This window comes from Lepidothrix coronata, unplaced genomic scaffold, assembly GCF_001604755.1.
Source record: "Lepidothrix coronata isolate B3197 unplaced genomic scaffold, Lepidothrix_coronata-1.0 Scaffold63, whole genome shotgun sequence".
NCBI classification, from domain to species: domain Eukaryota; kingdom Metazoa; phylum Chordata; class Aves; order Passeriformes; family Pipridae; genus Lepidothrix; species Lepidothrix coronata.
Window position 1 is genome coordinate 1,954,121 of NW_016690243.1, and position 23,978 is coordinate 1,978,098.

Below are 23,978 nucleotides of genomic sequence, written 5' to 3' on the forward strand. Positions count from 1 at the left end.
CACCTTGTTTTAGCTTTCTACATCTCACAAACTTCAGTGGCTTTGAAACCCGATCAATGAACTTAAACCTCCACAGCTTGTGTGACAAGGAAGAAAAATTTTAATTTTATAATACCCAGGATGCCTCCGTGAGGATTAGCCCAGTCTCTCTTCTAAACTGACTCACCATTGATCAGATGGGAGCAAGCGTTCCCATTTAGCAGTGAAGATTCAGAGATATGGGACAAGCAGATTACCCCTGGATATGACAGTGAAAGGATTAAGAGAATAAAACTCAGCCTTCAGTGATTTCAGTGGCAAAAGGCTGAAATCAATTTCAATAGCCAGACCATTTCACCCATTCACTGATTTTACTTTTCATAGCATAACTTTGGTGATGATACTTAGAGCTTTATTTGGTGTTTTCCTTAAAGCTTCAAGTGTTGGTATCTAGAAATTTTACAAGAATTACCGGTTTTTTTAATATAAATTTACAGTTCTCAGTGGTACAAACTGAAAGACCAAAACATTAAAGGTTCAGGACCCAAAAAGCAGATAAAAAGAATTAAAACTTTAAAAGCCTTCAAAATACAAAAAACAAAGCCAAATATCAAAATTTGAGTTGGCTAACTTGTGATTTGTTGAAACTATTTAAATATAAGAAAAATTTTTAACTGTCACCAGAAGAGCTAAAAAATTTCTTTTCTGTTTTCTTTCTTTCCCTGTTGGCAATATTTATGGCTATAATACTCATATAGGTAGTCTTACATCTGATCCTCATTATGAGTGGAATCAATTCTCAGTCATGGTTTTCATAACCACACTCTGAATAGCAGCTTCATCACTAGCATTTAAGTGGTATTCAACAGTGATTCAGAGAAACCTGTTGTTTAGGGTTATTGTCAACAAAAAGCACTTTCTCTGTGATGGCAGGACCTATATATAGAGCTGGAAGGATGAGTCACAGTGAACAAAGCGTACCACAAATTTAGCACTACTTTCTGTTTATGCTTTATTCACAGAAAGGAATGGCATTTTACAAAACTCTTCAGTTTTTAAACATATCTCTTCAAACAAAATTCAGATTAGGACTTAGTCATGTGCTGGTTGCTATTATTTTTGTTATTTGGAACTTTTATATTGGTTCAAGATATAAATCATGAAATTTACTGTGTGACTTGACTGAATGACCCAGACAGCAGAAAGCTGGGGAGGGCTGTGTGCTTGCCATCAACAGGTTGCAGTTTGCTGAGAGTGCTGGCTTCTCTGTTTCTTTTAGAAAAGAGTTCAAAATGCATCTCATCATTGCTGACATGTGCTTATGAGCAAAGACTCATTAGAAATATTCAAATGCTTCTTAACTTTGTCGCTTCTGGAATCTCAGGCATATCTGAAAATATACATGCTCTCCTCAGGTTAAGCTGACACTAACCACGATGTTAATCTCATACCTAATGTGAAATAGTAATATAGTCGCTACCAGCGATCAATTCCTAACCAGAATACTGATGTTTATTCTTGTTATGGCTTTATGCAAAAGATTTATTTGTCCTGATTTCAAGAAGGCCAAGAAGAGGACCCCAGAAACTACAGGCCTGTCAGTCTCACTTCAGTGCCTCGTAAAGTTATGGAGAAGATTATTCTGAGAGGTATTGAAAAATATCTGAAGGACAACTCTGTCATTGGTCACAGCCAACACAGCTTCATGAGAAGAAAGTCCTTTTATCAAACTTAATTTCCTTTTATGACAAGAAAACCCATCTAGTTGATCAAGTGAAGCCAGTTAAAGTAATCTTTTTGGATTTCAGCACAGCTTTCAATACTGTCTTACAGGATCTCTGAACAAACTGTCCAGCACACAGCTGGATAAACACATCACATGGCAGGTAAGCAATTGGCTCACAGGTCGAGCATAGAGGGTAATAGTGATTGGGGTAACATCAGACTGGTGACCTGTCACTCGTGGGATTCCACAGGGCTCCATCTTAGGCCCTGTGCTCTTCAACATCTTCATAAATGACTTGGATGCAGGACTGGAAGCAAGTTTGCAGATTACACAAAACTGGGAGGAGCTGTTGACTTCCTTGAAGGCGGGGAGGCCCTGCAGAGTGACCACAACAAATTGGAGGACTGGGCAATCACCAACCATATGAAGTTCAACAAGGGGAGGTGCCAGGTTCTGCACCTGGGATGGGGCAACCCCAGATGTACGTACAGACTACGGAATGAGATGCTGGAAAGCAGTGCCACAGAAAGGGTTCTGGGGGTCCTGGTCGATGGCAAGTTGAACATGAATCACCAGTGCCCTGGCAGCCAGGAGGGCCAACCATGTCCTGGGGGCATCAGGCAAAGCATCACCAGCCAGTCAAGGGAGGGGATTGTCCTGCTCTGCTCTGCCTCTGTGCGGCATCACCCCGAATATTGTGTGTAGTTTTGGGCACACAATATAAGAAAGATATTAAGCTCTTAGAGAACACGCAAAGGAGGCCAATGAAGATGGTGAAAGGCCCTGAAGGGAAGCCGTATGAGGAGCGGCTGAGGTCACTTGGTCTATTCAGCCTGGAGGAGACTGAGGAGAGACCTCATCACAGTCTACAAATTCCTCTTGAGGGGAAGAGGAGGGGTAAGACACTGATGTCCTGTCTGTACTGACCAGTGACAGAACCTGAGGGAATGGCCTGAAGTCGTGTCAGGGGAGGTTTGGGTTGGATATTAGAAAAAGGTTCTTCACCCAGAGTGTGGTTGGGCACTGGAACAGGCTCCCCAGGGAAGAGTTCAAAAAGCATTTGGGCAAGATTGTTGGGCACATGGTGTGACTCTTGGGGATTGTCCTGTGCAGGGCTAAGAGTTGGACACGATGATCCTTGTGGGTCCTTTCTAACTCAGCATATTCGGTGATTCTGTGATTTTTGCAATCTATTCTACTGAGGATAAACCTCACTTAAAGAACACATAGAAAATTTGTTCATGTACAGAGTTTAACACTGGTAAGACCTTTTCAACTTCATTTGATTTCTTTTACTTCACCATTTAAAAGAGTAACTCTAAACTATTTCCAAATGTGTCTATCTTATTACTCCATAGATTCCCAGATAGTTGCTTATAGTTCGTTTCTACAGAAGGAGGAACCCCAAAATAGTGACAACTGGTATGATTGTTCATGTTTTGACTTAATAAATTCAAAACTACTTTAAAACTTCCCCAAATATGGCAGAAATACAATTTCTCAAAGTATTTTTAGCTGACATTCTGGATAATCAGCATAATGCCCAACCAAGCTCTAACAGACTACTTTCTTTCTAGACAAGTAAAGAACAGGCAGAATATCAACACAGAAAAATAAATGTATTTATGTAGCAATAACTTTATCTTGATGAAGCATTTTACACATTTGTCATCTTTCCTTAAAAATAGTATTTTGTGACAACATTTTAATACAGCTTATTCTATTATGCAAAAATATTTTAATGCCATATAGTAATATTAATCACCCACATTGCGAGATTAGTATTTTTTTATCTTTATTTGAACTGTGGCTAAAGGACTTGGTTTTCTTTTTTCTTCCAAGTCTACAGTAGTTCCGCTTCCATATGGTTTAATATAGATATAAGCTCTAGTATAAGGAATTGAACTTTTCACACCCTCAAAAGCCACAAAATCAGATGGTCTGTGGTTTTTGCAGCTGGTGCACTGCACTCATATTGGGTCGTGTCATATGAAAAATATTTCACTCCCCAAGCCCTAAACAGCCACTCATTAATGAAATGCAGGCAGTACAATGAGATCATATAAGGTATAGATTTCAACAGCCCTACTAAAAACAGTAAAGGAACACCGAACAGGAACACAAATCAAGTTCCTCTGCCAGAACAGGATTTTTTTTTAAAGGAATGTCTTCTTAGATTTAACATTTGCTTTGAAAACAACTGCTAACCACTACCCAGAAAAAACTTCAGTACAAGTGTTAGCAGACTAAACAATCACAATTTGGCAGAGAAAAAACAGTAAATAACTTCAGACATAGTTACATTACAGGATGTCTCACCCTAATACACCACTATCAAATCACAAAATGATTTACTTAATACCACATATGGAATCTGCTTACTTAAGAAAATAAGCTGTCACCAGCAAAACTTTGTTTAAAAATAATTTCAGGGCTGAGGTTTATCGAATTTCACTTTAGTTTGTTTTTACAGGAATCTAAAAAAAAAAAAAGTGTGGCAATCTAGTTGCAAAAATATTATATTAAGCCCACTTACACAGAAAATGTGTTTTTATGCAGAATTTTTAAACTCTATAACTGGTACTATTCATAAAAAGAATGACCATGACTTTGCAATTTATGCCGTAATATTTTATTTCAGTAAAATGTATCAGAATATATTATTTCACATCTATCTTTCCAAAAGGATACCCATCTGTTTTCCTCAGTCTAAAAGTTTTAACTAAGAAAAGCCTCAGCAACAGAAATAAACACCAGACAATACAGCCAAGGTACTCTATGGACTAGATTCTCTTCTCACAGACTCTGATTCAACTCTTTGGGCTTTTGTGGCCCAAATATGATAGCTGTAACTGAGCTAAGTGCCAGGCTCTGTGCAACTACTTTATAAACCGAAGGACTATAGCAGGTTTGTTTTATCTTGGGGGAAACTATGTCCAAGCAAAATAGATCATAGCTTCTATCCCACCTTCAAAAGCCAATGAGGATATATTCATAACATATGGCCAACTCTATTTTCATTTCTATTACATATTTATTTAACTTCTAACTTAACATCATTCCGAAGATCTCATGCAATTGGGATAACACTTTAATATAAAGATAGATAAAAAGGACTACTTGTAATTTAGTAATTGGAGACCAGGAGACCTGAGAGGTTTTTTTCCTGCTACTCATCGCCCTTCTATGCTTTTCTTCTACAATGTAGAAGAAAAAATTCCACTGCAATGGTTTTGAGAAGCAGCTTTGTATTTTACACACAGGAAGCTATGGTTATTCTCTCTTTGCAGTAATTACTCTTGTAGTAATTTATATGCTTTTAACTGTCCAATATCAGTCAGCATAGAGGAATTACTAAGGGCTGTATCTCTTAGCCAAACAAGTATACTATGCATGAGATAAATTCCTCCATTTATCTGCATCTGTTGTCCATAAAATGTTTATATGCTGCATTTCTGCCACCTGGTAATAAACTCTAGTTTACACTTGAAACACTACACGGAGCTGAAATAATCCATAGAACCATAGCTCAATACAGAGAATTAAATATGAGCTAAGAATAGAGTTCACAAAATTCTGCACATTTTCCAGTCACATATTTTGCCACAAGTTTCCACAATTACAAATCATCAGTTTAAAAAAACCCACAACCAAATCCAACCCCTCATCCCCCCCCAAAACAAAAGAAACAATAAGGGTCATGAAATCCAACTTAAATAAGTAAATTACTTAAATAATTAAATATTACTAATTACCATTAATAGTAATAATAAAAAACCCAGGAGCTAAACTTTACTGTGAACTTCAATGACAGACAGACAGCAGTGTAAGTGACATTCTCCAATACCTTTTACTATAAATGCCGCATAAGAAATTGTATTACACACTGTGAGCACAATGCTTTTATAGGTTGTTTATTTTTCAAGTTGCACAGTAAACATGCCAAGTTTATTTCAAACCTTCAGTAACAGGTCTTGTCAAAATAAATTCTTCTATAATTAACTTAAAGCTAGAAAAATTGTTCCTCAATTCAGAAAATTATATAAAATAAAATCATAAACAATTTTCTCTAAATACAGACTATTTCCATGATTTTGTATTTTATATCAGTACAATATCATGCTTCTTAAATATAGAAGCTAGGAATTTTTAGAGTAAATTTGCTTGCATTAATAAAAATTCACCACTGTGTTTAAACAAAATATTATGGCCTATAATCTATGGCCACCTTTTACTTACACCTGGTTTTAAGCAAACTATCCCACTTGACTTCAGTGAAAAATACTTTCTGTGTGTTAGCTTGCAGAGCACCATTCCAGGACTTCAAAGCAAGAATGATACAAAATTAACATCAAAAATATGTTATGGATTAGAATGGATTAGAAACAGGCAAATCAGTAAGTCTCAGAATGTAATTGCAAACGGGGAGTTATATTAAGGGCATTTGTAAGAGTGATCTGCCATGATAGGTAACTAGTCCCTTACTGTTTCACTCTTTTATCAATGACATTCAAGAAAATGCACATTCATTACTGATGATGTTTACTGACAACGCAGCAAATGATAATGAGGAGAACCAGCTACCAGAAGGAAATTATCTGAATATCTGAAAATTTTTTCTTTGAATACTTTTCTTGCCACCACATGTGTAAAGCTGTACTTCTAGCTAAAAAGAAAAAAAGTCTATAGTCAGAGGACGAAACGTGGTGTCTCAAAAAAATTTCAGACATGGTGTTATGATGCATAGCTAAATCCCATGGCACACTGGTCAAATGGGCAAAAACCCCTGACAGCAAAAAGAACATGAAAAGGAAGGTTACGTTTTTTTAAATCTCTAAGTAAGATAACCATTGCAGAATACTGTGACCAGTTCTAATGTTGACTATAAACTGGAAGAGTTTAAAAGACAATCCAGCTAACCTGAAAACATTTTCTTATATATTGAACTCAGGGAGTATTCCTCTATTCCAATTCTCAAAAGGAGGATAAAAATCATGTGATAAACAGAAAGTTCTTCACTATCACATGAACATCCAGTGACTGCAGATTCAACCTAGAGACACTCAGATGAGAAAAAGCACTGCCTTCTTTAGCACTGAAATTATTTACAAAATGTCTATGGATAGAGCAGCATTTTAAAACTTCACCATGGGACTATCTAAAGTAACCTGCCAGCCAGATGAAGAAAATCTGTAAGCAATGGCTTTAGCTGGAATAAAATAACTGCCTTGCCATACAAAACGTGATTGCCTATTGCACTCTCCTGCAATCCCATTCCGAAAGCAGCTCCAGGGTACAGTCACCATTATCTTTTAAGACAAAGATGCAGCTGTTTTATGGTGGCTATGAGAATGCACGATGACATAGCTACCATTTATACTTATGTTGAAACCATTGTATGTATCTGGTCACTAGGAATTTGACACCCAATCAGACAATATAGTTACTGACTGAATTGAACCCTTGTGTTTCATAAAGCACAAGAGGAGGTGCAGTATGTTACATCACCCACTATAAGTATCATATTTACATTGCACAAAATGTAATCTGAAAATTTAAGCATACATAATAAAAGAAGAAGTAGGCATAGTAAAATTTTGTAGCAGTGATCTCTTCTGAGTAAGGAAATAGAATTACTTGAAAATGAAAATGAGTGGCTACTGAAGATCAGAAGACCAGATAGGAAAACTAAAAATCTTCCAGGAATACTTCATTGAAGCTGAAGGTATTGTATTCACACGATACCTTCATTTACCCAAATATCTGATGGGTAGCAAAATAAAATCTCACCACAAAATGCCATGGCTTATGCACAACATAAGTTTATATTTCAAGAGAAAAAAATCTCAAAGAACCTTTCATATGCTCTCTTTCATAAAGAAAACTACACTGTTAAAGGCATGATTAAACTTAAAATAATTTAGAAAAATTAAGTATGAGATAAAGAATAAATCTATGACTATGCTCCTAGTATACTGAAATATTACTTTTTTGGGATCTTAAACTAGTGCAAAATTTTATGCATATTATGACACATTAATCAGAATATGACTGCATAGGAACAAAAGGATTAATGATACTTGATAGAAAGCAGAAGATGGAAAAGAAGTTTACTGATCTATCTACATTCAGTTAGTAATTATCTTATGGTCTTGAAGTATCTTAAAGTATTAGATTCTAAACAATCTGGAAATGAATGTGAATAGTAGCACCAATATAGGCCATTTGTAATAAACTGGAAAAAAGCTGAAAACTGCCAATGTAAACAGAGAAATTATTGTTGTACAGAAAGAACTTAAGGAAGATTAAAAACATCTAAGTGTGCTCCCAGATAGCAAATTGGATATGAAAAGGGACAAAGTATTACAACATGGCAGAGGAAAGAATCACAATGCAGAAACACAAAAAGATACAGAAGTGCCAGCTTCTGGGAAAGGAGGTCTCCACTACCTTCATACACATTTGGTAAGATATCACTCATGCTTAGCTGGAGTCCCAGTGTACTGTAAAGCCCTAGAGTAGCTGGACGCCCAAAGGACGGTAGATCTTAAGGGAAGTGGTGAATTTCTTTGTTTTTCTACAGCACACAGCACAAGAAAATCTGTGCTAATCAAAGCTCCTACTTGGATTCCTATCTCAGTGAATAACCACAGCAAGCCAAGCAAACAGAAGAACAATGACCAGAAGAAAGACACGGTAAAAAGGAGGACAGTGAAAGACTGGACTTTCACACAAAATATCAGGGAATATACAAGCTCTGGATCTGACCAGAAATGTTCAACATAAAGTAAATGCCAGAAAAGCAGCTGGCCTAAATAGCAATGAGTTACTATTTCAACTCTTTGTAATAAGCAATAGCCAGTAATTATATCTACTTAAATTCTTCGTTTAGTAACAACCATACAAGATGCACTGATAACTGCATCTATCTTTCATGGAAGAGGAGAATCATGCAAAAAGCTTGCAAGAATATGAAATTACCCCCCAGGCCAATAAGACAATTTTATTTTTCCAAACATTTTATTAGCTCTGCATATGACAGTTCTTCACATATAAAACCATGGATTCTGAGAAGACCTTCTTTTGACTTGTTCTCAACTACAACACTGGAATTCATAGCAAGGCAATGATCAGTTGCATATGTTGTGTGCACCTGTGAAAATCTAATCCAAAATATAAGGAGGATTGTTCAAAAACTCTGGACCTACAGGGATGAGATACCTGTTCTAGTTTCATCCTTTGAACTTTGCAACACCCATGAACTACATAATATGGCAGACATGCCTGAAAGCCAGATTGTTTTCATGGTTTCAACGAATATGTACAACTCTCATGTCATAAAATTACAAATTATGACAAATATAATTCCTAAAAGTAAGTCATGTTAGTTAAAGTAACTGAAACAGCTTGACAAGAACTGGCCTTAGTAAATACCACAACATTTGTAGCTTCCCTGGGTGTTTCTGCTTCCAGCCCACTGTGGAGAGAGTGTTTTAAGTTGCAAGGCAACAGGGGCCGTTTGGAGAGGTGGCACTACGTCAGCAGGGGCACTTGAAGGATGAGGCAAAGGAATTCAAATAAGGGCAATCCAACCTCCAAGTCTCACCTTCTCCCAAGCAGAATTAAAAAGAAGAAACCCCATAGAAGATTTTTAGTGGGGAAAAAGAAAAAGGAACATGCAGGGGGAACCCAGACATTGTCTAGATAGTGAAAATCATAAGGCATTCACATGACAAAACAACTGGTACCCCCCCATGTCCTTTTTTTGCCACCACATTTCATGTATATTAATTCATTTCCAGGCTTTCTTCTGGAGGAAAGCAAGAAAGTAACCAGTTGGTTTCAAACAGAAATAAATTCAAACACAATTAAAGGAACAAGCGATTTCTGGGCCTGCTCCAGGTCAACAGGATGGAGCTGCACCATGTCATCCTTGGTGCCCTAAACCTGGAGCCTGCAGCATCTTTCTTCAAGAATCCCACATGCTGCAAGACAATGGTTACAGTGTTTCAGGCTCTCAAAACCAACAATTTCCCAAAAAATACAAACCCTGCCTTAAGCCACATTATCTGATTCAAAAGCTAGACTTTTATTGTAAAACAGCATTGGCTCAAGCATCATACTGCAACTGCCCATTAACATTTAACCCTGGCCAATGTCAACTAGCACCATTCCAAGGCAATGCTCAGGCACAAGCTGAGTCTGCATAAAGCAGGGACTGCTCCCAGCACACAGTATAGTGGAGGCATCTCTGTTTGGGCAGACTGTCGAGATATGGACAGAAGATACTGTGCCACTTTCTTTCAGTGGTGGAGAACAGTCCCTGTCTCCAAGAGACTTAGGCCACAAGCTCCATGCAGGACATGCAGTGTCAGGCTGCTCAACCATGGGCTGTCCTTTTTCTAAATGGGCACAAGTCACTTCACATGACCTGTCTGGACCAAATACTGCTGACTGAGATGGCCTTTAACAATGTAAATGCAACCTCATCATTCTCCATATGTCTGTATGTACTACCTTCTCTCTCTTTCTCAACATCCTATGGAATGCTCTCTATACTTTCTGATTTTACACACTAACAACACCACAACATATGTGATACTTACAAGAAGTACACTTCCATTTACTATTTCCTCATTAAGAAGTTTGGATTTTTGGCCATAATGGTAATCACAAGTAATGTGTAAAAATGCCAAAAACATTTTTATACATTTATTTTTAACATTACGCTAGTCCTCCGATATACATCTTTACCAAAAGTGCAAGGGTTTGGACTTTTTACAAGAAATACAAGAACTCTTGAAATATTTTGCTTTCTAAATTCAGTGGCTTCATATAGGCAAGCATTCTGCTGCTGTTAACACTCATCACATGGGCAAGCGGTATCAGCTGCAAATCCTGCTTTTCCTTCACATAAGACAGTTTATTTGCCTCTTATTCTGCACAATGACACCCTGAAAGGGCTAATCTCCCTTTGTCCCACAGTGACTCCTATTTGCTACTATAGCAAGAAGAGTATCTCTGTGTGCTGCTCCCTGAGAAAACGAACTACAGTTTGTAAATTTAGACTCTGAAGGCTTCACCACAAACCTAGTTTAAAACAAAGTGCAAAAAAGAATTAGTATCAAGTGTAGACATAGCATTTTTGGAGGATTTTTTTTCATGTGCTAACTGGAAGACACTGGTCCCAACTGAAAATCATCAGCTGTCAGACATTCAACTCAAATGATCTCCATTACTTTGCCACACACTTATAAAACTTCTACTCAAACTGGGGAACTCCACTGCTTTTATTAACAATAGACATTAAAGGACTTGAGCTGAAAACTGTGTAAAATTCATAATAACTAATATGAACTGTGGCAGAACAATCACACCATACTGCCTCTAGGAAAAAAAGTAGAAACAAACTATGGAAACAGATTAGGGAATACGGTTACAATCACTGACTGTACATGTTTAAAAGATAAAAGGATCATTTTGCCCCACTTTTCAGTCCTAATACTTAAACTATTGCAAAATAAGAAAATAAAATGCAGAGAAAAAATCTTGAGTGTGTAAAAGAACAGCAATCTTAATATTGCATATAAGAGCAAGAATAAAATCAAATGCATTTCATTTTCAGAGATTTAATAATCTGCCAAGTAGTGACAAGAAAAAAAATTTGAAGTGCCTCTATTTTTCATAGGAAGATCTTTTTTCTCTAAAGTTATTGAACCAGCCAAACAATTAAATTCCTGAAGTCCTCCTAAAAATTGTTTTTAGAAAGATTTGTTAAATAGACTTGGTTTAAAGTCATGGCCAAAATGACAGGTTTAGAAAGACTTGGTGTATATTTTAGAACTGATGCAGCTCTCCAAACTCTTTCATGTACATTATGTATAGCATAGCTTGAGTCAGTGTAGCCATTGTAAGGAAAAGGAGGAAATACCTTTAGGAACTAACTGTATGTTTTCTCACTTTTTACTCTCCACAGGTGAAAAACACCTACATAAAAGAGTTTATGCTTTTCACTTATTTCCTTTTTTATGATGTAGAAATAGGCCAGTAAGAAATTTCTGCAGATTTCTCTCCCAAAAACATATGGAACAGAGACTGAGGTTACCCGGTTTCTTAGTTTAGACTCAGGAGGATAATCACACCTCTCCCTGTATTTTTTCTAAAAGAGCTGGAAGTTAAATGAACTCGAATATAAACTTTCAAGTTGGAGGGATAAAAATATTGTGGGGTTTAACAGTTTGGGGTTTTTTAATAAAACCTGAATTTGTTTTCCAAAGGAAAGCAAGTTAAATCAGGTTAACTGAAAGAATTCTAAAATTTTAACAAATAGTCTCTCTCCTGTACCTTTCTGTATTTCCCTAGTACACAGTATGGTCTGCTTACTCATTTTCCATTCTTCCAGAAAAAAACTGAAGGGAAATTCTCCCAGCAAATAAAAAAATTAAAAAAAAAAAAAAAAGAGAAAGACAAAACTTATAAGAACTGAATTGCTAAGGATCAGGAACATCAAATGTAAGAAAATGATAAGAATTCATTAAATATTTATATAAGTAACAGTTTTAGGAAACTCAATTAGTATAAGAAGTCAGGCGGCAAGAAACATCTTTTGGAGAAGAACACATCTGAACAACTATAGTTGATCAATGAAAAAAAATCTATGGACCAGCCAGCAGCCAGGGGTATTTAGCTGTTCCTAGAACAGTCCCTGAATGGGAGGCAAAAGTATTTCCCTGTCCAATGGCATTCATTCATTCCCCTTGTATAATCCCATGTACCATCTATATCTTGTGTTGGATCAAAAAAATGATTAGACATCAGTTCACTTAGAGCAGATCTGTCTGTTCCAAACTATAGCAGGAATCAGTCCATGAGCTCTTCTGCTGGTCAGCTATCACCAGAGTACAACAGGAAACTGAGGTGTGGGAATCAGAAGAGTGGCCTAGTGTATTTATTTCATCACATTTGTCAACTGATCTGTGAAGCATAGAGGCACTTTATTTTAAAGCACTGACTGTTTCAAAACAATGCAGAAGTATTCCATAGTTGTGCAATAACCGCAATATCAGTTTTAAATGTCCACGGTCTACGTGAAAAAAAAAAATCAACAAAATATATCATTGCTTATTACATTATTACTTGTAAATTACTGCATAGCATTATTTTATTTATAATTATTCTAAATTTATGTTACAAGGATTATTGTTATGATTGTTTTACTGTTAAACTTTATTTTTCTCATCTAGAATCAAGTTGAAAGCAGAAAGATTGTAAATCGTATGGATCAAAGACTATACATCAGTGTGTCACACACCATGTGGCATTGTGTTTTGCCAAGTCAAAGTTATGCTCCAAGTTTCGAAACTTCAAACAACTGAAATACCACAACATTCATAAAACAGAACTGAGCTACTGGGAGTAAGAAAAAAATACAAAAAAGGTAACAGACCTCAACAGCAGATAGTAAAATTAACATTTCAACAGTTCTTGCCTTTCATCTCAGTCTCCATAGTACATTTTTTCTGGAAAAGCTACGATTTAGGTTTAGCAAGATGCAGAATTACATAAAACATCTGGAATATGGGACAAGGAATATTGGCTTATTATCCCTGGTGGACCCTCCCTATGAAAAATTTAATAGGTCTGTTTTGGTAGTTTTAATCTCCAGAGCACCCCAAGCTATGTTATGGAAACATCATCTTGGTAATTTATATTAGAAAGAACACCTGGTGATGAAAGCAAATATACCCTCTTTAAAATTGTGAGTGATTTTTCTTTAATCCTAAAACTTTTCATCTTCTTAAATATATAATTTTTAACAGCTTGACTAAAAATTAGTTTTTGTATCTTTGAGACTGATCACATTGTAACCATTGTGAACTTAACACTATTTTATTAGAGAGCTACATTTCTTCATTCCTGTCTTCAGAGAACAAGTCATTTTGTCTTTACTTTGACATTGGCCTTTTACAGATTACAGAGGAAGCTCTTTTGAATCTTATATGAATATCACAAAATCACTTAAAATGTTGTCCGTTTATTACTTCACAGCTTCGAATATTAAGGGAAAAAAGAACTGTTAAATAGATTTCTAGTATTCTTATTCCTATCTCTAATTTTAAAGGTAGAGTTAGCTATAAATAATAATAAATACATAAATTTTGTCACAATTTATTCTAGGACCAATTTCAAGTGACAGTATGCAGCATACATAAATTATATGAATTCTGATCTGTATTTGCTTTTTGTGGCTTCTTTTATGTTTAGTATACAATTTTAAAATAATTAGCAAAAATCTATATATGAAAGCAGAGAAATTATTTTCCATTAAAATCATTAACTGGTTTCCTCTGAATAAAAATACAGGTAAAATGCTATATAACTGAAAATTAAATATACAACTTTCTCATATCACACTGCTTTATGCTTTATTATAAAACCACAATTTTGACTGTTGTTAATGTGTTATTTTATCATTAAATGAGAAAATAATGAAAGTACTGGTCAATATATAAAGGAAGTTACTAATAAAAATGCATTCTATACTTTCCAGCTACAATTAGATTTTCATTTATCAAATTTCTAAAGAAACAACACATGTACAAATTAATCTGGTTTTGTCATTTAACATACCTCACTAAAAAGATATTCAAAAACATATTTTAAGTATTCTAACAAGAAAACCCATAAACTGCGAATATTCCAACCCTGCAACATTTTAAATGCAATTAAAAGTGGTTATGAAAGAGTGTGGACTTCCTTGTGAAGTAGGAAATCACTCTTGTGATTAACATGCAAACGAGCTCATGCTGGCAGAATAGATTGGGGTTTTAAAACCCCAATTACTTTTGTATGATTATCTATTTACCCGTACACAGACTATTTTCATTTTTCATCTCATACAAAGTCATCCTGCTTACATTTTTAGCACAGCAATTAATATTTACAGTAATTATGACATCAAGCACTATTGAGAATAAGCCAAGTGAATCATTTACCATGTTTTTTAATATATATGTTATTAAAATAACATCTATGGTAATGTATTGCAGAGGACAGAGATATATTATTGGCCTTTATACACAATCCAGCGTAATACAACATTGTATTAGCTTTAAATTTAGTTAAGGGCCATATTATTTTTAGTATCTGAGTAGGTCAACTGCTGTTCATTCAGATTACAAATGCCAAAACTCTAAAGTCTGTAACTGCTTTGTATAAAGATTAAGGTTTGTTTAAACTTTCACAGTAAAAATAACAATAAAATTACTTCCTCACTTTTTTTTTTTTATTTTTCCCCCTCTTTTTTTAGTAATAACAGACAATTCTTAACTTTCACTAACACACTTTGATTCATACCTGCTGCAGAGTGCACATATACACATTTTTTCCAGACTTCTAAAGAAAATTATAATGCATTAATGACAGGAACTATGGTAATGGAAAAAGGTCACCCTCTTTTGAACACCTTCTGTTTTAAACCATTATATATAAAGACATTTGAGAAAGCAAAGAATTAAAAGGCAGCCTTTGTGCAACCCATTACTGAAATATTATAGAATAATCTATATCAAATGTAGTGGAATAGCAGATTCTTTTGGATCTAAATTTACTGCAGCCACAGAAATGCTTTTATGCTTATTATGTATCTGCATGTTGATTCAATTATTAAAGGGACACCTGACAGCAGACTTACTTAACTGAATTAATTAAACTGGGTGAATAATCACAGAATTACTATTGTATGAAATTTGTCCTGAGAAGTAACACTGGCATTATGAAATTGCAAGTAATTTGAATGGTAAAATACACTCAGCAGAGCAGTGTTCACTCACTGTATTCTGAAATTCTTCACCTCATACATGAACAAATAGGACATAAAAATGAATAGAAAGCTGTGAGTAATGAATGCTTCTCCCTATCTATTTTAATTTACTATGTGAGTCCAGATACATCACTAGATCTTTTAAAAACTTTGCAAAAAGGATTCAAAATAATAGTAGTAATTTTATTCTCTTACTCAAAAATGATACAATGGAGTGGACTATCAGATACCACAAGAGAGGTACTGTAACACTGAAACACTTGTGTAAAACAGTACTTCTAACTGGAAAATCTAGAAAATATTTTAATATGTCAAATTAAAAATATGCAAGTATTGTTTACTGACTAAAGCAACCAAATTAAAGATGTTATTTTAAAAAAATTTAATAGACTGATACAGTGAGCTTCTACCACTGATTTTAGCAACAGGAGCAATTTTCTTTGATGATTAAATGTTATGACATACTGCATATAATATATTCCTTTTAAGATCTTCTGAAACAATTTTTTGTTATTATTAAAACCAGTTTACTGATTAAGTTCAGAAGAATTTATTATGCTGTCTTCTATTTAGTTGCATTTGATAATGCACTAAATAGAAGTGAAATTTTACATGACAGATTTTTTTAAGCACACATTTTCTGCTGCTCCTGCTTTCACACCAAAAAAGAGACAAAAAAGCCTCACTGCTCAGAACAGAAGTTTATACTGGCAGAGGATATTCCTGGAGTGCAAGCACCCGATCTGACATATATCCAAGTCCCAGCTCTTAGCTCTGCATCACCAGTGGGTATTTTTCTTACTTCCTCTTGCAAGGTTTTTGTTTTGGTTTGCTTTTGCAATAATCTCCATAATAGCAAAATGTACAAAATTGTGAAATTTCGTATGAGAGAATGGTGGGACTGGATATTAACCTTAGTCTAAAGTAATCTGCAGCATAGTAAAAGCACACCCACCACCTTTTTTTTTTAATCACAAATGTGTTTTCTCTTGCTAAAATTTAATATTGATGATTCTACAGATAGAAAATATTAATTTAGAAGTTATTATTTATTTATATTACTAAAAAGAACATGAACATTTATGGATATTCTGTCAGAATATTTAAAAATTAAATAATACGACATCTAACATCTATATACTATAAATCACTGACTTTTTTACATTCATATTTTCCCTCATATTCCTACTTGAATATAATTCATTTTACAAATATATCTGATCCTGCCTCTGACCTTACTACACTTTAAGCTCTTTTCTGCTCATGGAAAGCTAATTTGCATTTTTAAAAAAATGTGGCTGTATTAATGATCTAATTTACCACAAAAAGGCTTTATAATAAATACAAAAAGGACAGCCATTAGCTTTCTTTCCACAATAAAATCAAAACAAAAAATAAACCATCTCATTTACACAACAATTAACAGGGATTTTTTTCCTAACACAATACTAAATGAATCTGTACAGTTCAGCATCCATAAACATTATATATTGTGGACTATTCTTGCTCTACTATCAAAATAAGGAATATTATAAATATGCAAAGTTTTACAAAACACTTTTCTAAGAAAACTATACATCCATTTTAATACCTATATTAATAACCACAGTGGTTAGATTTTTCTTTTACATAAATTATACAAAGTACATTGGAATTACATACCATTTTAATACCAGTTTATTATAGCTTTATTTCATAATATCGGAGGTGGAAATGGAAACAGTGCCATCATGTGATACTTTTCAGGCTACTTCACTTTTTTTATTTCCAAGGACTGAGTCTGTTGCTGCTATACAAATAACAGTTCCTAGAAAAGCACGCAATGGCAGCATAATTTATTATATGCCATGCTGTAACTAGATCATTTTAGGTATTTTTATGCATTAAGTATTGAAAACACCTTTTAAATCTGCAAAGATAAATAAGAATATGATCAGTAAAAATATTACTTAGCTCATTTATTAAAAGTTCACAAATTATCCAACACAGTCTTGTGAAATTTCTTCCAGTTTACAGTCAAGATATTAATCCAAACAGATTAATTTTTACAAAGGAGCCCAGAAGTTAAATTCAGTGGTTTTAATTAGTACTGGGCAGACTACCTGGAAAAAAACCCTAATATGTGAAATCGTCACAGGCATACAATATCAAAGCCAAATCCAACTCGTATTATATTTACTTTATAAGATATTTTATTTTAATAAAATCAGACACACAGTTATTTTTTATTTTGTATCTATTTGATATTGAAATGAAGGCATTTTTCTCCCCAGTGGTCACCATAAACTAGAAAATCCAGACTTGATGCTAAACTCGCGTATTTCCACTTATCTCTTCTGTTTTCCAGAGTTCAAGACAACCATTTAACAACTGCTTGGAATCTAGAAATACAAGTAATCTATTAAGTCTGAAATCCCACTTTAATGCACAACTCACAGCTGCCAAATCTCAAACTACTTTACAGTAGTAGGGGTTTTTAAAATATGTCTCTATACAAAATTAAACCCTTACAGTGAATTCATTGCTGCATGGGTGCAAGTTGATAAAAAAATGCAGGAATTGTAACTTTTAAAATGAGCCCAGATGCTAGATATTGCTTATCAAGTTTCAGAATTTATAGAATAGGAACAACAACTGAATTCTCCAAGATTAAAACTCCGTACAAAATTTAACTACCTACAATTCCATAAGAAAACTGTTACTATTATGTGCTTATTTTTAAGCATATGGGCATGTACAGCCATGGAAAAACATTTAGATTTCTTTATGTAGGACTCAAAAATTCATGGTATATGCATGCAAGCCACCTATATGAGTAATGTTCAAGAGTGTTTTGAGTCTGGAACAAGCAGAGATTTTTATAAAAGTATGTTTCATATATTCAGAACTCCATTTATGGGTCAGCATTACAGCTGGTGAACATATCTGCTTTTGTTAAAGGGTAACAAAGCAAACCCCTCCGCCCTTGAGAACCTTCAGAGGGCAGGATACAAGACTGAAAACATGAAATATAAGAAAAATACTGCAGTAAGAAAATAATAGCGAGAAATAATGTTATGCTCTTACTTAAATCGAATATGTACTACTTAGAGGTAACATTTTATAAATTGTTCAAACTAAACCAAATTGCATTTAGCAGGTTGGAAGGCAGGCCATTGGCAACCGCGTAAGTACTGAATTGTACACTTAGCACAGGAAAGCTCATTTTTTATGTTTGCAACCCAACAAGGAAGTTTTTGAGGAACAGACTAAAAAGTGAGAGAGCTTTTATTACTGCTATTGTTACTTATTCTTCAATTGCTTGATGTTTTCCTTAGTGCCAGCAATAACCAGCCTGTCTCCCCACCTGACATTTCCACCTTGACAGGTTTGATAGAAAACTAATTTGACTGGAATGTTACCAGCACGAGTGATACCTGGAACTCAGTGCAATCTGTACCAAGGTATTTAATACCTATAATAGGGGGTGATTCTAAATCTGTTTGGTTCTTGTTGGTAATTATCATCCTTGAGTGTGATAAAAACTTCTTTTTCCTATGGTTAGGGTTTAGACTTGGTCCCCCCCAAAAATCGGTAACTATTTCCCATCATCACGAAACACATAAAAACCACGTCAACATTTACTACATAGTTTTATGTTGTTTTTGAGCTGGATCATGAGTATTAACAATATGACCTTACAAAACACTGTCAGGATACTCACAGTGCTGTACAGAAACAAGACTATAAGTCAGATAAAATCATAACACTAACTGGATTAAGCACTAACTACAGGAAATCATAATCTGGTGGGGCATTTGCTGGTTGATCAGCAAAGATATTTGAGAAATCTGTAAAAGGGAGGCAAAACTGTGGTCATTTTCATATCCCTTCCCAGTAACCTCTTCAACACCTATCAAAAGAGGAATTTGCTTGTTTTCTGTGTTCTGCTTTTCCTGTGATGCCAAAAACAGGTGTTCACTTAAGACAGATATATTAGGCTGCAGATGAATACTTTCAACGTCAGTGGAGGAGAGTATTCTACATAAACGTCAGCAACAGTATTTCTACAACTGTGAACTAAGGGAGAGGCTGCACTACCCTCTGGGTGAAAAGACAAAATTACATTTCTTATCTGTATTTTTATTTCTCTACTGCAGAAATTCAGTGTTCTATACAGAAGTCAAAACAGCAGAATGAACACCAAATATTTGAAGGGGAAGTTCTAATATCTCACATTCCCAATTAAGAAGATAGAAAATTTCAAAATTGTAAAAAATAGAGAAGTAATTTTTTTAATTTATTAGAGCTGAGATCTTTAGGTAAATGTATTGGGCGGGAATCAAATGGCAGACTTGTAGATGGCTAACCCAGAGGCTAGTACTTGTCTAACCATGTAGCACCCACCTATTGGAATAAGCCACAAAATCTGAAAGATTCCAAAACTACTAATTAAATTGATGCAATACAGAATCATTGGACTTGGATGGATCAAAATTAATTGGGTCAAAATATATAATGTATAACTTCTCAAGCAAATGATTAGACATTTTCTAAGGTTTTGAAAATTTTAGAAAGCACAGTTTTCACCAGGTTCTGCACATATGGTTATATCATCTCCTTAATTCATGAAGAGACTGGGAACAAAAAGATTTCCCCATACTTGCCAAGGCACACTTCAAGAACAAACAACTTTAGTTACTGTGCAGGGCTTTCTCAAATAGAAATATTGTTACTCATGTTAACTTTCCAACACAAACAAAATGTCAGATGAAATAAGATATACTGTCAGAAAAGAAAAATTAGCCATATGTGGTGGTTTAAAATTAAGTTCACTGATAGCTGCAGCACCATATTCCATCACCTGTGAGCCACAGGTGGTCTTATAAAGAGAGTTACATTGTAAGGTGATAATGGCTCCCATCATTCACTGACATAGAAACTAGGCGTTTACTCAGCAGTTGTCATTGAAGTCAATAGTAAGGAACAACTAAAGGTTCTTTTGTGTAGGGACAGCTGAAACAAGGCCCTAAGTGGGAGCAGCATGCATATGCCCATGCAGATCTCCAGTTACAGGTTACAAAGCAATGTATATCAGGGTCTATGAGACATGGACATGTCTCACTGAACAATGACGCTCAAAGCATCAGTCTCCATGAAACAGTCTTTCATAAGGAGCTCTAAAGTTCTATGGAGAGGAAAACAAGTAATAATTTAGTAATGACTCTACTGAGGTCAAAGAATACCTAAATGAATTCTTATTAACAAGCCAAGTAGAAAGTTGCACAGATTGTTAATTAGAAAATACCAAAAAGCTGTCATTATCAGAGTCAGTGTAAATGAAAATATTTTTGTATTTGATAATAGTCACAATCAAAAGGCAGAGATGGTCAACATATGGCTAAATATAACTGGACATATTTTTCTATCTGTAGACTGACAGACAAAAGGAAAATCCCTGGAGGATGAACTCAAGCTTCAAGACAGCTTAAGTATAGAGTTTGATGTGTGCGAAAGACACAGGAGGTCAAGTAATCCCCTTATGGTTAGAGAATATATAGTAAAAATTCTATTTGCTTGTAAAGTCTCTTTATTTCACTGGTCTTTCAGATAAAGTATTATGATTAAGTGACACATGGTCTTTAGTGGGATGCACTGGTTTCTGGAATGGTATTTACTACTAGAAACTTGATAGAAGAAAAAAGATTGAAATAAAGAAAAAGGTCTGAAACAAAAACCAAACAAAAAGGGCTTAATTGCTAAGTCACTCATTTTGGAGTGGAACATTCCTTCCACTCTTATCCTAAGACTGTTTTGCCCACTGAACTTATTTAAGGTCTGCAAAACCTGCCTCTCTGTTGAATGGATAGCTACTGCCAGCTTTCTTCTATTTGGACTCTTCAACAGGAAGAGGGAAAACACTTTCTTTTTCAACTCCCTTATGCTACCTGCAGGGTTTCCGTGGGGGTTCTAATAATACTTAATTGGAAAGAACACACAAAAGTACATTCTGTCTCTGAAGAAGCCTCTGATGCTGGGTCTCCATACTTAGTTACTCATTGCCACCTGAGGCAAGATTCTTAGGAAATTAATACAACTCTCAGAAGCAAGGAGAAGCTCCAGGTAAGTTTGAGTTGTCATTGGTTGTTTGTTTTTTTTAAAGCAGAAACAACCACAACAAATGCAGTTTCTCTGAAAAGCAAACAAGTGTTTTCAGCTCAACACAGGAACAACACAAACACAACATGAAACAGTTCCATGACGCTATTCTCAACTTCATTTAACAGAAATAAATCAGGCTGAAAAATATGGAAATTCCTACAGACAAATAAAACTACCAGAAATTGTATCTCTTCAGCCTGTGAATATACAAGTAGAATTAGGTTTTAAGACATGAACACCAGCACCGGTTCAAGATGATACAGGTGATATTTTCCACTGTCAATCAACATTAAATCAATTCCCAGTTTTGCTTTCAGAGAAGCACACTTGGAATTTGGCTGCTTGCAGTATTTCAGATGAGCCATAAAACAGAATTCCTGAACACTTGTGCTTACAGATCACATTGCACTTCACAGCTGTTGTGTTTTACCCCAGCAGAGGGTGCATTTAAGCAAGTGGAAAAAAGCAATTTTCTTTTAAACATAGCTTAAAGTGCTTAGGGGTCTTTTTGAATGAAATGTAATGCATACATATATTATATTTTAAATATATTAAATAATTCATAACAAGTAATTATTAGGCCTACCTGCAATGTTTATCTCATTTTCTTCTAGTTCCTCATGTGCCACATTGAACAACAGCATAATGCTGCAACTAGCTAGATGGAGCAGTGAAGTCTGAGGAGTAGACCTAAATTTCACAACATTGTGATAAATACGAGGTCAGTAAATCTGTATGAAGGAATTGCTACTATGATTACTTTTTAAAAAGGAAAATTTTGATTAATCTTCTACATTAGAAGAATGCTGAGATTGCAAAAGCAAAGCATTTAAAAAACAGAACATGCCTGAAGTAAAGCTCTTCATATGGCATTATTTCAACCTCCTCTGCATGACCTTTCCTCCACTCTTTGTTATTGTGTGCCACATTATTTGTTTCCCCAGGACCTGCGTTTCATCACTGCATTGGATAGACTAGTTTTGAAAATGAACTGGGTATTTTAAAGACTTGTATTTAGTATTACTTAGTGCAGAGACTGTTGTCTCTGTCCTGTGTTCCTTTTGTTGCTGAAATTGTAAGGGATATGTCCAAAATATGCACAGTTTTGGAACTGGAGGAACTTTTTAGGGAAGCAGAATGCCATTTCAAAAATGGATTTCTGCCACAAATAACTTTTCACCAAGCTCCATAAAATGAAAAAATATGAACAAATTACCATTCAATACAAATTCTTCCTTTTCAAGATTGTCATACACATCTACCATTATGGTAGTTAGATGTAAATAAATGCAAAACTTTCTTAAAAGTTCATGTATATTCTCTTTTGCATGTATGTTCTCCAGTGAAGTGTCACGAAGTAACCTATTTTCATAAATATTTTAGTCCTGTGGCCAATGAAAGTCAAAATTCAGAAAAGAAATAGTCCACAATTATCTTCCTACTAATTTTTCTTTCTCCTAAGTGAAAAAAACCCCTCACCTTTTCATGATTTAATGTTAGAATAAAAAAAAGACAGCTGTCATTCTTTATAAAACACAAACTAAACTGTATTTGAAGGAGCGGGGATTCCAACCAAACTGCACAGGATGAATTAAATGAAGCATTTTCAAAGAAAACACTTAAATAACATGTGGCTAGTAGTTCTACTTGGACTGGACAATGGCAATTGGACATGGAATGAATAAAGAAATAAATTAGTATGGGTGGAAGCAAAATAAGAACAAAGCCAGGTAGTTCTGTAAGCAATAGAACTTCTGAATAACATCATTGGGCATTCTTAATGCTTCTTCCTCAGCAGATGCACTATTTTGCATTTTCCTGTTATATAGTCCATCTGTTTTCATGGATATAAGCATCTTTGAGGCCTCTACTTCTCAATCAAATTTGTTTGAAGTTGGTCAACAGGTTCAAGATTTATTGTGGGGGACTGATATATAGTATGATTGCATGAACTTACAGAAGTTCTGCTTCCTTACAAAAGTATGATAAAAATAGCAAATCTAGGCTATGTTAGCCTAGGAAATAGACAATTCCACAGCAGGGCACTTTCTGCAGGGAAGGCCAAGCCAGGAAGAACACAGGAATACAGTGTTCAGGTCTAGCAGTAAGAATTCTCAAACTGCCATAACACAAAAAAAGGAGAGCAGATAAAAATACGGCCAGTACTACACCAATTATTAAAAATAAGATTAATCAATTAGAATATTTTAACTAGCATGCTAAAAGCAAAAAGAAATGTAATATTTTAATACATCATAATTATCTGTTGTTAGCAACTTTTGATTAATTCTGTTAGAAAATCTCAGATAG

At 34.8% G+C, this 23,978-nt stretch overlaps 1 protein-coding gene across 5 annotated transcripts in view; it reads right to left on the minus strand.

The window, feature by feature from the left end:
• The window catches only part of FOXP2 (forkhead box P2), a 411,711-nt gene that overhangs the window by 241,365 nt on the left and 146,368 nt on the right, over positions 1-23,978 (minus strand). The window contains exon 4 of one of the 5 annotated variants that reach the window (XM_017817866.1): positions 22,255-22,358. The exons of the other annotated variants lie outside the window; for them this stretch is intronic. The gene's annotated coding sequence lies outside the window, so the exon portion shown is untranslated. The remainder of the gene's footprint in view (positions 1-22,254; positions 22,359-23,978) is intronic. 5 annotated transcript variants of the gene reach the window in all.